The sequence below is a fragment of the Rhipicephalus microplus genome, chromosome 7 (genome assembly GCF_043290135.1).
Source record: "Rhipicephalus microplus isolate Deutch F79 chromosome 7, USDA_Rmic, whole genome shotgun sequence".
NCBI classification, from domain to species: domain Eukaryota; kingdom Metazoa; phylum Arthropoda; class Arachnida; order Ixodida; family Ixodidae; genus Rhipicephalus; species Rhipicephalus microplus.
This window is the reverse complement of record NC_134706.1, coordinates 141,336,004-141,351,240: the sequence shown is the minus strand read 5'-3', so window position 1 is coordinate 141,351,240 and position 15,237 is coordinate 141,336,004.

Genomic DNA, 15,237 nt, shown 5'->3' with positions numbered 1-15,237 from the left:
AGATGACAAGGACTTGAAGAATTACAGGCCGATTAGCTTGCTCTCTGTAGTATACAAGCTATTTACAAAGGTAATTGCTAACAGAGTAAAAAAAAAAACATTACAATTCAATCAACCAAAGGAACAAGCAGGATTTCGAACAGGCTACTCAACAATCGACCACATTCATACTATCAATCAGTTAATAGAGAAATGCTCAGAATATAACCAACCACTATACATAGCCTTCATAGATTACGAGAAGGCGTTTGATTCAGTAGAAATATCAGCCGTCATGCTGACACTGCGGAATCAGGGCGTCGATGAAGTATATAAACATCCTGGAAGAAATCTACAGGGGATCAACTGCTACCATAGTGCTTCATAAAGAAAGCAACAGAATACCAATCAAGAAGGGTGTGAGGCAGGGGGACACAATCTCCCCAATGCTATTTACCGCGTGCTTACAGGAGGCTTTTAAAAGCCTAGAATGGCAACAGTTAGGGATAAGAGTTAATGGAGAGTATCTTAGTAACTTGCCCTTCGCCGATGAGATTGTATTGCTGAGTAACTCAGGGGACGAATCGCAACTCATGATTACGGAGTTAGGCAAGGACAGCAGAAAGGTAAATCTTAAAATAAATCTGCAGAAAACAAAAGTAATGTACAACAACCTCGGAAAGGAGCAGCGCTTCGAGATAGGTAATAGTGCACTTGAAGTTGTAAAAGACTATGTCTACTTAGGGCAGGTAATAACCGCTGAGCCTAACCACGAGATTGAAGTAACTAGAAGAATAGGAATGGGGTGGAGCACATTCGGCAAGCACTCTCAAATTATGACAGGTAGATTACCACTATCCCTTAAGAGGAAAGTATATAACAGCTGTATCTTGCCGGTACTTAGCTACGGAGCAGAAACCTGGAGACTTATGAAGAAGGTTCAGCTTAAATTGAGGACGACGCAGCGAGCAATGGAAAGAAAAATGGTAGGTGTAACCTTAAGAGACAAGAAGAGAGCAGAGTGGATTAGGGAACAAACGGGGGCAAAGGATATCATAGCTGAAATCAATTAGAAGAAATGGACATGGGCCGGGCATGTAGCGCGTAGACAGGATAACCGCTGGTCGTTAAGGATAACTAACTGGATTCCCAGAGAAGGCAAGTGGGTTAGGGGGAGACAGAAGGTTAGGTGGGCAGATGAGATTAAGAAGTTTGCGGTTATAAATTGGCAGCAGCAAGCACAGGACCGGGTTAACTGGCGGAACATCGGAGAGGCCTTTGTTCTGCAGTGGACGTAGTCAGGCTGATGATGATGATGATGATGATGAGCTGCGACTCGCGAGAAAGTCAGACTCACTTATATCCTAATAATGGAAGAGCGCTGCAGGAACCTCCCCTCCCCCTCAACGACAGCCCTGCGTGCGCCTAGGAGTATCCCCATCGTTTGTCTCTCAGGGTGTCCCACCTGTGAATCGCACGCCTATGTTCGAAACCCTACAATCGTACAGTCATGGCGGACATCGTCTTATATTATTCATAGTGTAAAACGCACACTCAACATGCACCAACTGGCCCAACAGTAAATCTCTCACGACAAATTTGCTTACACAAAAATATTTATATGATTATTTTTAAACTATGAATATTTAGTTATTTTGTACTGTCAAATTTTATCCTCGTTGCTACACTGAGAACTTTTAAAGTCTTTACTTATTTCTGCGCGTGTCTGCGTTTGTGTGTTTGTGAAGACTTGCCTGTGGGTCTGTTGAGTAGCCCACGCTTAAAAGATCACTTTTCTTCATTAATGGTGTTTTCTCCTATACTTGTGTACTTCATGATTCATTTGTTACTCCACTTATAAAATTCTCAAATTGTGATCTGTGGCGTGTAAAACATGCACATATATAGAAATACGTATACATTGTATTTTCGTGTACTTGTCACGTGGTTGAATAAACTCAAACTCAAACTCAAACAGAACACTTATAGTGTTTCGGCACTTTCAGGAGCCACACTCATCTTGCCTCGAGGGATTCCAGGCCCCAGCGCCACCCTTCTACCGCAAACTTCGCACGCACTGGATTGCCGTGCTGGGCCTACTGCTCGCAGCCATCCGTTTAGTTGGCTCCCTGTCGAGAAGCAAACGGCTGATCGCAATGTACAAGGCCGTATCCCCGTTCGCCTTGCTACCCATCGTTTATACCATGGGGCGCTTCGTAGCAGACGCCCTAAGCAAGGTGGTAAGTATAATATTAGGTGTCCAGTGTTTGAACGCGCTTTTAGGGCAGCTAGTTAAAGTTAAACGAACAAGATAACGAAAGAGAATTGGTGGCGTATCTGCGTGCTTCGGTGGCAAAGGTACGTCGTCGAAAGACAATAGCTTCTTTCTGGAGAGAGACAATAAATCGTTTATTGACGTTCTGCACGAGAAATTCCGTGAGTAGGCGTTGCGTTAAAGCCCTTGAAACTTCGCAAAGTACACTGTAAGCAGAAATAAGCCGAGATGGGAATAAATGACCTTGTCCTGTAGCGCACGCCCCGATGGGAGTTTTACAAACACCATCCGGAGGGAGTAGAAAATATACTCCCCATCAGTAGGGGGTTTTCGCATGGTGTTAAGGGGGGGGGGGGTTATTTACATCCATCGGGGAACTTTTTTAGGTCAGTATGGGAGTAAATGTTTTGCATCAACCGAGAAAAAAATTACGTCAGCAGCCGTACCATGCGCAAGATTAACTTTAATTGCATTACCTTCGAAGCACGCAACAGTGATTACAGCACGAAGATGCTCACAACATTCGCGTAATTTTACAACACTCACACTCGCCACAGCTTGCCACCCGCAGTGCACACCTGCCATTTAGTCACCGGGTATGTGTAGGCACCACATTCTGACCTCCCATGTAGCCCTGGCAGAACCGTTTTTTTGCTAATAATTAAGCAATAAACACGCACGGCGTAAGTATGAAGTTGAGGTGGCCTGGTACAGGCACTTCAACACACATGCCTTTTATCCTAGGCCTGCCTAATATTCAATGTGTTTTAACTATAGCGAAAAAGTTTTATCAGTAGGCACTCTCTCGTGCGGGCTGAATTTGCATTGGCAGTACTGTTTGTGAATCCGTAAAGTGTACTGAATCATACACAAAGCCCACGCAGCGTTGACATCAACGAGGCACATTCAGCAGCTCCAGCGATGAACCGAGGTAGACCGCCGCTACCGCGTTCGACGACTAGGCCTCACTCACGAGTACGGCACGGTGATTCGATAAATGACGGCTGGCGATCACAAAATGCTTGCTGATGTGCAGTTTACGTCTCGTTATTTTTCCCGTGCTTAGAAATGGGTGTCGCTACCCACGCAGTTCAAGCCACGAAGCGATACACTTATACGAACTATACGGTTCGCAGTCGCTGTTCCCGTTGCTCGCATGCATTGCATGGGCATGCATGCATGCCGTACGCTGTTTCTGTGTGTCTCCGCCTCGTTCGGCGCTCGCCTTCGAGTTAGTCATTTGACAGCTGCTTTCGCGAAGCGCAGAAGTCTGTTAGTCATCCCAGCAGCCTTTATTTTTTGTGAAACACATTCATTGCATCACCGGTAGTCGGTGCTAGCTAGCTCGAATAGAGCTCGCTGCAGCGGCCGGTGCGCAGTTCGAGCTCGATACGATGCCGGCTTGATACCTACGGCATAGCGAGGCCTTCTTACCGCTTGGATGTTGCAGCTGGTGAAATACCGGTGACACTCCGAGAAGCAACTATCGGCGGAGACCGGGTGAGCGCAACGCCGGCGCAACTCTCACACCGGTTGCCGGCCAGCCTGCCGTAGTCGAGCGAAGCCTACTTCAGACCACTTCGAAGTTTTTGACGGTGAAACTCCAGGAGCAGCCGCTGACGATCGTAACAGCTTACTTTTGCTACCATTAATTTATTCTTCGAAGTTTTTTGTTACTCGGCCCTTTGAAGCGCGGCATTCACGGCGTTTCGTTGAGGAATCAGACCGATGTGCAGCGTGGTTTAACGGTGCGAAATATATTGAAATGTTCACAGTAAATACCAACCGGTCGGTACAATTCTTCGCTGCACTTATAATTTCAGTGCCTGTTGACAGATGCTCACACAATTAGCCACACAAAGCACCTGTGTTTCACACCGACGTGCAAACGTATGCCCGCGCACACACACACACACACACACACACACACACACACACACACACACACACACACACACACACACACACACACACACACACACACACACACACACACACACACACACACACACACACACACGCGCGCGCGCGCGCGCACGCCCACACACAAACACGCACACACACACACACGCGCGCACACGCACACATACACACACGCGCACACACGCACACACACACACACAAACACACACACACGCGCGCGCACACGCACACGCACACACACACACACGCACACACACACACATACACACACACACACACACACACACACACACACAGGCGCGCACACGCGCACACACACGCGCACACACACGCGCGCGCACACGCACACACACACGCGCGCGCGCGCGCACACGCACACGCACACGCACGCACACGCACGCACACGCACACACACACACACGCGCGCACACGCACACACACACACGCACACACACACACACACACGCACACACACACACACACGCACACACACACAAAGACACACACTCACACACACACAAACACACACACACGCACACACATGCGCGCGCTTTTATTTTTTGCAAGTATTTGCGATGTGTGCTATCACTTCTTTTATTAGACACCTCTCGTCAAGCTTCCAGGTGATAGTATAGCTACCATCTTTTATAACGACCAAATATCACTTGACAGTTGTTTGGCTCTATACGTTATGGCACACGCCAAATGTTGCGTTAGCTCTTGCCTTGTTTTTCTTTTAGTGGAACATAAGTGTCGTGAGATTTAGCCAGTTTTTGCAATAATAATAATAATATTAATAATAATAATAATAATAATAATAATAATAATAATAATAATAATAATAATAATAATAATAATAATAATAATAATAATAATAATAATAATAATAATAATAATAATAATAATAATAATAATAATAATAATAATAATAACTATATTATTATTATTATTATTATTATTATTATTATTATTATATCTAGGGTTACTACTCCTAAATAAGGGGTTACGTAATTGTTTTATTTATTCATTTATTTATTGTTGCTGAAATTATCTTCTTCATTTTCTATATCTGCAATTTACACTAGTTTATTTCTGATATTTTTTCCCTTGGCTGCTCATTATTTTAAAAGATGCGAGTTAACAATATAAAAGTATTTCGTTAGAACCACCCGGCTCTAGGCCAATCCACCAGCGTGGGTGGGTGCCACAGATTCCAGACTCTTCTTCATGCGGGGTTTCACGTCCCATAACTCCTATTTCTGCGCCACATACGCGTTTATGATGTTGATAGTTTTCCGAGACAGATTTCTGTTGCTCATGTTCGCTTGTATTTTTATTACACTTTTATTCATCCAGTGGCACAAAGTAGGATTTACGCGATTTCCGTGGTGCGTACCCGTTTATGATTGCCACCAGCGATTCCGCACCACAAACCACCGACTAAGGACGGCTTAGCTTTTAACAGCAATACCGCAAGAAACAGTGCATAGTTATTTATATAGCACATGAGAGTAGGATGTCATAAAGAACTGTGCTCTTTGCAGGTGTACCCAAAGCTCTTCAGTTTCTTTGTGATCGCGCCCCTGTATGACGTACTGAGCACGCTTTGGGTTCCCATGACGTGGGCGGGACGTCTGCCAGCACTGACCCTGGTCAGCGCCGTCAAGCTGTATGACGCCAAAGATGACGCGGATCAAGCCGCGTAGGAAGATTGATTGATTTGTGGGGTTTAACGTCCCAAAACCACCATATGATTATGAGAGACGCCGTAGTGGAGGGCTCCGGAAATTTCGACCACCTGGGGTTCTTTAACGTGCGCCCAAATCTGAGCACACGGGCCTACAACATTTCCGCCTCCATCGGAAATGCAGCCGCCACAGCCGGGATTTGATCCCGCGACCTGCGGGTCAGCAGCCGAGTACCTTAGCCACTAGACCACCGTGGCGGGGCGGCAGCGGAGGAAGAGGATAATGCGAACGAGCACTGGATGGACCGTCGAAGAGGGTAGTGATGGAAGGGCCCTGTGCCATCCCATCCTGACCAGGGCCTTCTTCATTGTTTTGAACACCTATCACTGTCTGCACTAAGGTTCTTTGTGCAATAAAGGAAGCGGTGGATGGAAAAAGTGTTGAGGGTCTTGCTTGCCGTTACTTCTTATGCGCAAGAATTTTCACGCTTGCCTTATGCCACTCACTGCCCAAAGAGGTGAGGATGCGTCGTGCTTATTCAATATTGTTCAGTACTTATGATTATCCACAATGATAAGTGCTTAGATGATGACTTAAACACTCTACGATTTCACCATCCCCACTGTTTCTGGTTTCTTTGGCTGAGTGGGAGTTTTTGTTTTTTTTTGTTTTTGCACATGTAAGCGGTTATGGACTACTGAAATGTTGTGGCGCCGCTATGGGCTGGGTCGCACGTTTGTTTCTATTCACGTCGTTGCACCGGCTTTTTTTATGATAAATTACAGGGAAATCGCTTGAGTGCACTGAGTTAGTGGCACAGTATTAAACATCAGTTGGAAGTATTTTGAATTGGTCTCTATACTTGAATCATCATTTCTTTGCAAACCTGGACGTACAACGTTAGAGTAAATATAAATTGTATTTGATATATTAACGCGATAGCGTTAAAAGGCTCGCTGCACTGAAATTTTTCAGTCGGCGTCATTGGCCGTGAGACAAAAAAAGTTATCTTGTGCGTGACTAACTAAAAAGTTGAGAGAGTGGCAGAGAAAACAAACAATAAAAATTGGCCCCATGGCAAATAAAATAAACAATAAAAGTTGGCCCCGTATCTGCATGTTAATCTGCAAATGTCGTCGCGATACAATAGTCTTGCGTCTGGAGAAAGTGAAAAAGACGTTTATTTGATGTTCTGCGCAAGAAAATCGGTGAATGGTATTCTGGAGGCGCTGCGTTAGAGTGCCTCGACCATGCAGCGGAGGCAAATGAGCGCATCAAGTCTCGTCACACGTGAGATGTGAGCGCCATCTGGCAGTTTTCTTGCAAAACAAAGCGCAGAGCTCTGAAACGGGCGTGTGCGCCCGCCTCAGAGGTGATAAGGCGTAGAACGCAAGGCGACGGGTAGGGGCCACCACCGTCTCGTCTTAGCAAAGCGTTGGAAACACTCGCCTTTTCTTGCAAGCGTTGCATGGTCAGCGAAGCGTGATAAGCGCTACGGTCCTTGAAATTACTTACGTATGCCTTTTCTGGTAAAAGATGCACATATAGAATATATACGTGTTGTTATGGGGCCCCAGACATGCGCCAGAATCGCTTTTTAATTGAAAATTGCACAAGTATGAACGCTACACCCTGAGCAACATTGGTGGACGCTGCGGATGGGGTCGGCCGTTTCAAATACCCAATGCTGTTAAAAGTGAAGAAACAGACAAATGTACTGACAGACAGACAGATCGAATTTTTGCGTCGAAGGTCCACAAGAAAGAATATCGTCTTTAAAAAAGACGTTAAATATGGCATAGCCCCGGGGATGGCCTCGACACACACACTTCACTCATTCTTTTTGGGTTATGATATTACTTCGTTTCTCACGAGTATGTGGTCATGATCATCAGTGGCAGAATGCTCTGAATGTTGCTCTATGCCGATTCGGGGATGGCGTTTTTTTTCTATTTGGTTAAGTGAGCATGTGGCCTGTTCAATCTCTTTCCAAACAGTACTTCGTGTCCTTTCGAAATATTCTGCTATACGTTGAAAACAATATTTTCACTTATAGCACTTGTCATCTTGGTTCACATAAACCAAAGTTTCTATATTTGAGATGCTAAATAAAACTGCTCACTGCTTGGTTACTCACTTCTACCTGTATTTCACTCAAACTTGCCTATCACGTTCACATTGTTTACCTATGATCATACTTCTTTGTTGTCTTGTACTTTCTTTGCCTTGGCCCCGCCACGGTGGTCTAGTGGCTAAGGTACTCGGCTGCTGACCCGCAGGTCACGGGATGAAATCCCGGCTAAGGTGGCTGCATTTCAGATGGAGGCGGAAATGTTGTAGGCCCGTGTACTCAGATTTGGGTGCAGATTAAAGAACCCCAGGTGGTCAAAATTTCCGGAGCCCTCCACTACGGCGTCTCTCATAATCAAATAGTGGTTTTGGGACGTTAAACCCCACAAATCAATCAATCAATCAATCAATTTCTTTGCCTTGGCACAATTTTGTTAGCTTATTTATCAACTTATTATAAGTTACCTTCCTTTCAATTGCAGCGTGTTTTTTTATTTTTTCCACCTCTTTTTTTTTCTTCTTAGTCATACCAATCTGTGTCATTGTGTATAAAGATTCCTAAAAAGCATGCACTTGCGTGTTTTTTTTTACACTTACGCAATATTTTGCCACTTTTAGTCACTCCTGATTCATTTCAGATGTGTTTTGTTTTCAGCACAGTCATTTGTTATACTAGGTTAATTTTGCTGCTTAAGATTGTAGGGAGCCAGAGCTTCGTCAAGCAGCCGTACTTCGGTTTTTTCTTCTGTTACTCTCTATTTCTGAATGAGAAATAAAGAAGTATTGATTGATTGATTGCGGAAAGGTGTCTAAGTGCACATGCACGAAGCGTAGCTCAAAATGTCATCGAAGAAGGCGACAGCGTAGTTTTTCCGGAATGAACCCATTCAATATTACTACCATGTTCCATTCCCATACAGCAAGATGTACAGGTCTATGTGTATGCCGATAATATCGCATTTTTTGCTGCGTCGGCGGACATTCACACACTTTACCTAATTCTGCAGACATACATGAATAGTCTGGAAAAGGGGCTAGAAGATATTAACTTATCACTTAATATTAACAAAAACGTAATCATAATTTTTGCACAAAATGCCCCAGTGCAAATTTCAGTAATGTACCGACAAGATGTCATACCACTGGTTGAGTCAGTTGGGTATTTAGGGGAAACCTACACCGAAACACTCAACTGGAGTCCCCACATAGAAAACGTGGCTATTAAGGAAGTACGTGCCGCAGAGATGCGGCGTAGGCTCAGTAATTATCGTGTCAGTTTGCGTAGAGAGACGTACTTGTCATGATTTATTGCACGTACATTCGGCAATTACTAATTAGGCTGTGTTTTGTTTTCAACGCTCCGGCTACTAAAGTTCGAGCACTCATTCTGTTAGAACGCGAATTGTTGCGCTTATGCTTGGGGCTACCTAACTCTGTGGCGAACAATACTCTATACGAAGAATCCTGCCGGCCTTCTGTTATCAAAGATGTCATACTCTAACAGTATGAACATACCTAAAAATCTATGCATCACCTCTGAGTAGGTCACAGTATGTGTTCATTAACCAGCAGGCCCCATTTGTTAACCACGAATGGCCTAGATTGCGGTGCCCTCAACTTATTTACTCAGAAACTTTTGAACCCTGTGGGGGTGCTGACACCTTCTGTAAAGTTGTTTGCGCTGCGTGGCGCACGTGTCTCGCCGTAAAGCCACATTTCGGGTTAAAACTACCAGGTGGTAGGCGGCGTTGTGTTCGCACTGATCACCACTATCATCATTATCATGATATAGCGCCAGCGGCGACAAGCCTTGGTAGCGGCGAGCGAGAAATAAGCTGCTCCATTCTGCGCGTGGCGGTAGCCACGAACGGTTGTCTCTAGCGTGGGTCCCCGGTGCGTGGCACCGCGGGTTGCGCGTCGAGGGCCCTCGTGGTAAGTCAAGCGTTAGCGACGCCGCCTTCGGTGTGTAATTGTGTTTGTGATGATTTGGAGTGTACGGTAATATTGTGTAAGCATGAGTTAGTGTGTTGATCACGATTGATGTTATAATAATTCAGCTGACGATATCGTTGTTCAAATATAATTAAACGAATGTATGTTGTTGTTTGGTGTTGTGTGTTCGTTCATTCCAATTGGCGTGCCGCTCGCCAATTCGAGACCCGACAACCCCTTAAAAGCTAACCTTTTGGAAGTACTTGTACTCAACACTGTTGATGCATTTGTATTGAGTTTGATGATATAGATCCCAAGAATGATAAAAATTTACCATATCAGTATCTAAATGACATTTTGGGATATCATTTGGCCAGTATAGAAACATGCAAGGTGATAGCGACCGACGTTTCCATTTGTGAAGGGAAGGAAGGCGTAGGAATCGTATATTACTTTTAGATTGGGCTTTCTCAATTCGATTACCTGACTTTAAACCTATTTACAAAGCTGAGCTACTGGCAATAGTCCTAACGTTGCGTAAATTGACCCAAGGTCTATCAGTGATGGTTGTTAACACACTATCTCTGTGTATGTGCTGCATTAAGCACACCAAAATTTTCGCGTACCTTAGATACATTCTACTCGCTGATTCCTAGACATCTGCGACTCGTTCGACTAGATTGCGTACCAGGCCATAAAGGTTTAGCTCTCAATGACCATGTAGATGCACAAGCTATATCTTAACTTGATGGTCCTGTTCTGGCTATTTTGCCTACGTCTGAATATATCACAGCAGCTCGTTTTCAAAAACGTACGATGGCCAATAGCTTCGAAAATTCTCATTTTTATTCTTCAGCCTATCCGCAGCAAGTCTTTTTTTTTTTTTGGAGAAAAGGTGGGGTTCATCAAGAAAGGAGAAAATAGTGTTTGCAAGGCGAGTCCCTTCATTGAACATTTACCTTCACAGGTCGGGTCTGGCACAGTTGCCTTTATGCCTTCAATGTAATTAGAGCGAATTTCTGAACCCCCTTTTTTTGACATGCTGAAGATTTAAAAGCCAACAGAAAATACTACTATAGAAGAACCCCTATGAAACTTGGGGTTAAACTTGTCATTTCCGGTGATTGCTTCATTCAGCTCAACCGAATTTGGTTTTAGCCAGAGGAGCGTTTTTACCGCTCTTACAAAATTTTTACGAGAGCCTAAAAAATGGAATGCTAAACGTAGCGAAATTCAGTTGTTTTTGGCATGGATGTTTTTGTGTGTGTGTTTATTCTTTCATTCTTCTAAAAATGCTTTCTTCTGTTTTGAAAACCTAGGACTTTAAGTGATTACCTGGAATACTTAATGAATTCAACTCCATCCTTCAAGACGTGAAGAAGTTTAAAAAGCAAAGCACCGTCCAATTCATAGCCTATTTACTTGGGTGCGTTGCACCAAGCTGTTGAGGAACCAACCAACAAATCATTTTTACCCACATTTTTGGCACACCTCGGCTGCGATGATATAACGGCTGCGATAATTTGATGATGACGCTTTTCTCCGAGTTTCCTGTGTATCTTGTCTAGCGTTGCATATTTTATGTAAATACAATGCATAGGGCGATATATATAGTTCTACAAGTCGACATTGTTCCCTTTCTTAGGGAACAATACCTTTTGTAGCGCTGCAGCATGTAAAATATACGTGGTGCGGCTGCGTCCGTGGAAGTTATATTTGTTCCCAAGCTTTAACCGACAGTGAAAGTGCTGCGTATTAGCGATAAATACATATCACGTGACAACGACGAGCCATTCATACACCTCCATAGAAGTATGACATTGATGCTGCACTGTTACCGAAAACAATCGGCCTACGACCAAATAATCACTTCCCGACACTTTCCATGTCTAAGCATGAGTCATAGAATAGATTTTAGATATTACCATTAAATTGTTGGGCGTAATGCATTATTCCCTGCCTTTGCGCAGCAAAAAATGTTCAAGGAGAAATTTTTTAACGACCACTTCCCACAAAAGCAACACTGTTTTACTCAGCTCGCTATATTGTGTCTGTCCACTGTTCGGTATATATCACTGTAGTTTTCTATTGTGTCTCAGCTGCGAGTATTTTGTGTGTTCGGCGGGATAAGAAGAGCTACCAAGTTAGAAGCTGACTGGCTGGTCCTGATTATTGCAGCTGGGTACAAACTGTGCGTATAGAATGCCTATTTATGAAATACTGTTTAAATTCACAGTATAGAATTTGTTGTACAGGAAAAAGTGGGACACTGAATATGCAGGAGGCTTTTTTTTCTCCAAACAACTGGAAAGTTCGCGCGTTTTTCCTTCACGTGCTGCACTAAGTAATAAAGCTTTCAAGGTTGTTACATATAGACCAGATGTAATGAATTAACCTTCATTTTACGAAAGAAAAAGTATTGCATATACTCGGCATTTTGACAGTACAGTATTTATTCCTGATAGTAATTGTTATAGGCTGAATTTAAAGCGCTGTTTAAAGGTGGATACTTAATTTTATAGGCAGTAAAATGAATCAGTACTCAGGGTTATGTTGTGATGCAATTGAAATGTTTTTTCTGTTGTTTTAGAATACACCTCATTACTTGACCTAAAAGCCTTCTACAATAGGCTCTACTTTCTACTCGTGAGAACTTGACAACTATTTGTTTAGGTGTCATTTGACAAACTATTTATTCTTCACGTAATCTACAATCTTGCGTCACTGAAGGCACACTTTTCTTTCTAACGGCTGAATCCTCCCAGCTAGTGGCTCTGCCTCATCCGCTGGCTTTGTGTGATGTGCGCGCAAGATCAGCAGTGCTCCTGTGTGTGTGGTGGGAAAAGAGGACCAGAGGAACATCGGCACAAGGATGCTTCGTCAACAACATAAAAGGAGGGTGGCCCAAACACCAGTTACCACGGATATTTCAGGGGTAACACGGCGACCCAGAAACCCCCTATGAGAAGCCGAAGTATCGACCCGAGGAGTGGAGCGCCCCTCCGTTCAGAAGGTTGTGTTCGTTCGGTAAAAAGCAGGGTGGTGGCCCTTCACCAGCGTAACGGTCATGGTTTGCCCCGAGTCTCTGGCAGTGGTCAAGAGTTAGAGCGACATAATTCGCTTGACCTCAAGCTTCGACGGTCCACAAAGCCATCGGGAAGATACCGAAGCCACCAGGTCATGGTCGTGGTTTGCCCCGAGTGTTTGGCTGCGATCTTTGGGTCGCGCGTTCGAGAAGAAGACTGCCTGGCTTCATCGGACCTATCTTCGATACCTACGTGTTCCGTTTATGCATACACCTTAGCGTCACCCTGCTCTTCACGGAATTCCTCCAGCGATGGCATCCCCGTGCCTGTATCTCACTAGTCATACTCACTGGTGAGACTCTTTCGGTCACGATTGAACAAGGCTTAATTGTTTTTGCGACTGGCTAGAGCTTTGTACATAATTTATAAGATGTTTAGTACCCGCTAGTTCGTGTTGTGCGGCTTATATTCGTATGTTGTTGTGATAAAGTGAGATGAACAGATAACAGCCTCGTCATTATCATTCAGAGAGTCGCTGTCCCCTACGCGACGTGCTCTTATCGGTATATTTACTCCAAAGAACTCCCTTACACTTTGTGTCTGCATTCGGTAAAATAGTCTACTGCCATGTCCCCTTCACGGCTATGCCTACCGGTGTGGTGACAGCTGGTCTTCATCTTCAGCATCTTGAAGCCAGTGTCAAGGGACCCGATGAATGAAGATTGGGCAACAGACCACAGCGCTGTAAAGCGGCTCCTAATTCTTTTTGCCCGTGTCCTTGCGCTAGCTTCAAGAAGCTATAGTGTTGTTAGGAAGTAGTGAAACCATCAATTGGCTGGTTTCCACCAAGCAGGGGCTCTTTTCAAAGAGGACCGACAAGGTAGACATGACAGTCACGTTCGACTGACGAGCAATGCTCCGCTGCATAGCGAAAGTCAAACAGCGAGGCTTCAGAAAATAATTCGAACCCTAGCCAACAATGTGTGTCCCGCATTGCAAGTGACGTAATTACGTCCTTGAGCACGCCACATCCGCTTTCTTTGTGGAACTGAAGAACTTAAAAAGATTCCTCACAATCATCGGCTCACAGCAGCTTCGATAAAGTAGCAAAAAGGCTAGTTATTTTTGCGAAAGAAAATAATTTTCCTGAAGCAGCAAATGCTCTGAATGGTCCACAAAGCGATTGTTCGTTCCCATTCATAACAAAGCAAGTACAAGGCGCTTTAGCACCTTTTACTTTAGCCCGCTTTGCAAAGCTACAGTACAAGACGCGAAAAAGTCGCATAGGCGGCCCGTATCGCAAGCAACATTGAAGGACATTCATCACAGCAGAATTATAGGTAGAAATTCACTATAATAAAACATTTTCTGGTAACATTTGAATTTCCTCGTTACGATACAATAGAGTGATTGCTGTGGTGAAGGAAAACTTCGCGTTAGTTGTTGGTTTCCTCAGCCTGCAGCTGGAAATAACCATTGACAAAAGGCCCCCCCCCCCAACTTTCCTCAGGGGGTGGGGGCTCGCACCCCCCTTGCCCCCCCCCCCCCTCCGGCTGGTAGGCCTATGAGCAGGAGGGGGTTGCTCAAAAGATACATGCTGCACAAAAGAGGCAAAATAAACGAGCTGTGATTACACTTTCAGACAAAAAAAAAAAAGGTTCTGAAACTGGATTCGCAGCATGCGGAAAATTAGAAACTCTATAATAAAAAACACAAAATATTGCCGGCGAAAATGCCGGCAAGAAAATAAATGTATCACAAATTATTACTATTATAATTATTACTTGATTTGCATACGCAGATACGCAAGGACACACAGAAAAGAGGGAGAGAGCAAGCTGGCAACTGCCACCTGGAGGGGCACAACGCCTGCTCACTCTTTCTGGAGCAGGAGGGAAGAAACAGAGGAACAAAGATTAGAGGGGAGAAGGAGGAAAGAAGATGAGAAAGGGGAAAATGACGAAGGCTTTGACGAGTATGAGTTAAAAAACACATATAAAAATAATAAAAAAGGAAAAAAAGAGACAGTATCTAACCGAGTGGCCAAGTCCGTTTGGTTCATAAATGTATCACAAAAACAGAACGAAAAAACGTCGTGCTAGAACAAGCAGTAGTAAAGACAGAATAATGACAAAAATTTTTTTAAGTGACAAGAATGCGCAATAGAGCACTTAATTACACACCAGTCAGCTCATCGACAAAAAGGGTATGTTTATATTGCTTTTTATTGCATAGTACGCCATCTGGATTGTCAGATAGTCTGACAAACACCCTGATTCATAGATTGATTTGCAAGAGCGTGGACAAACAATGATATTGTTGCACTCCGGAGTACATATTAAGA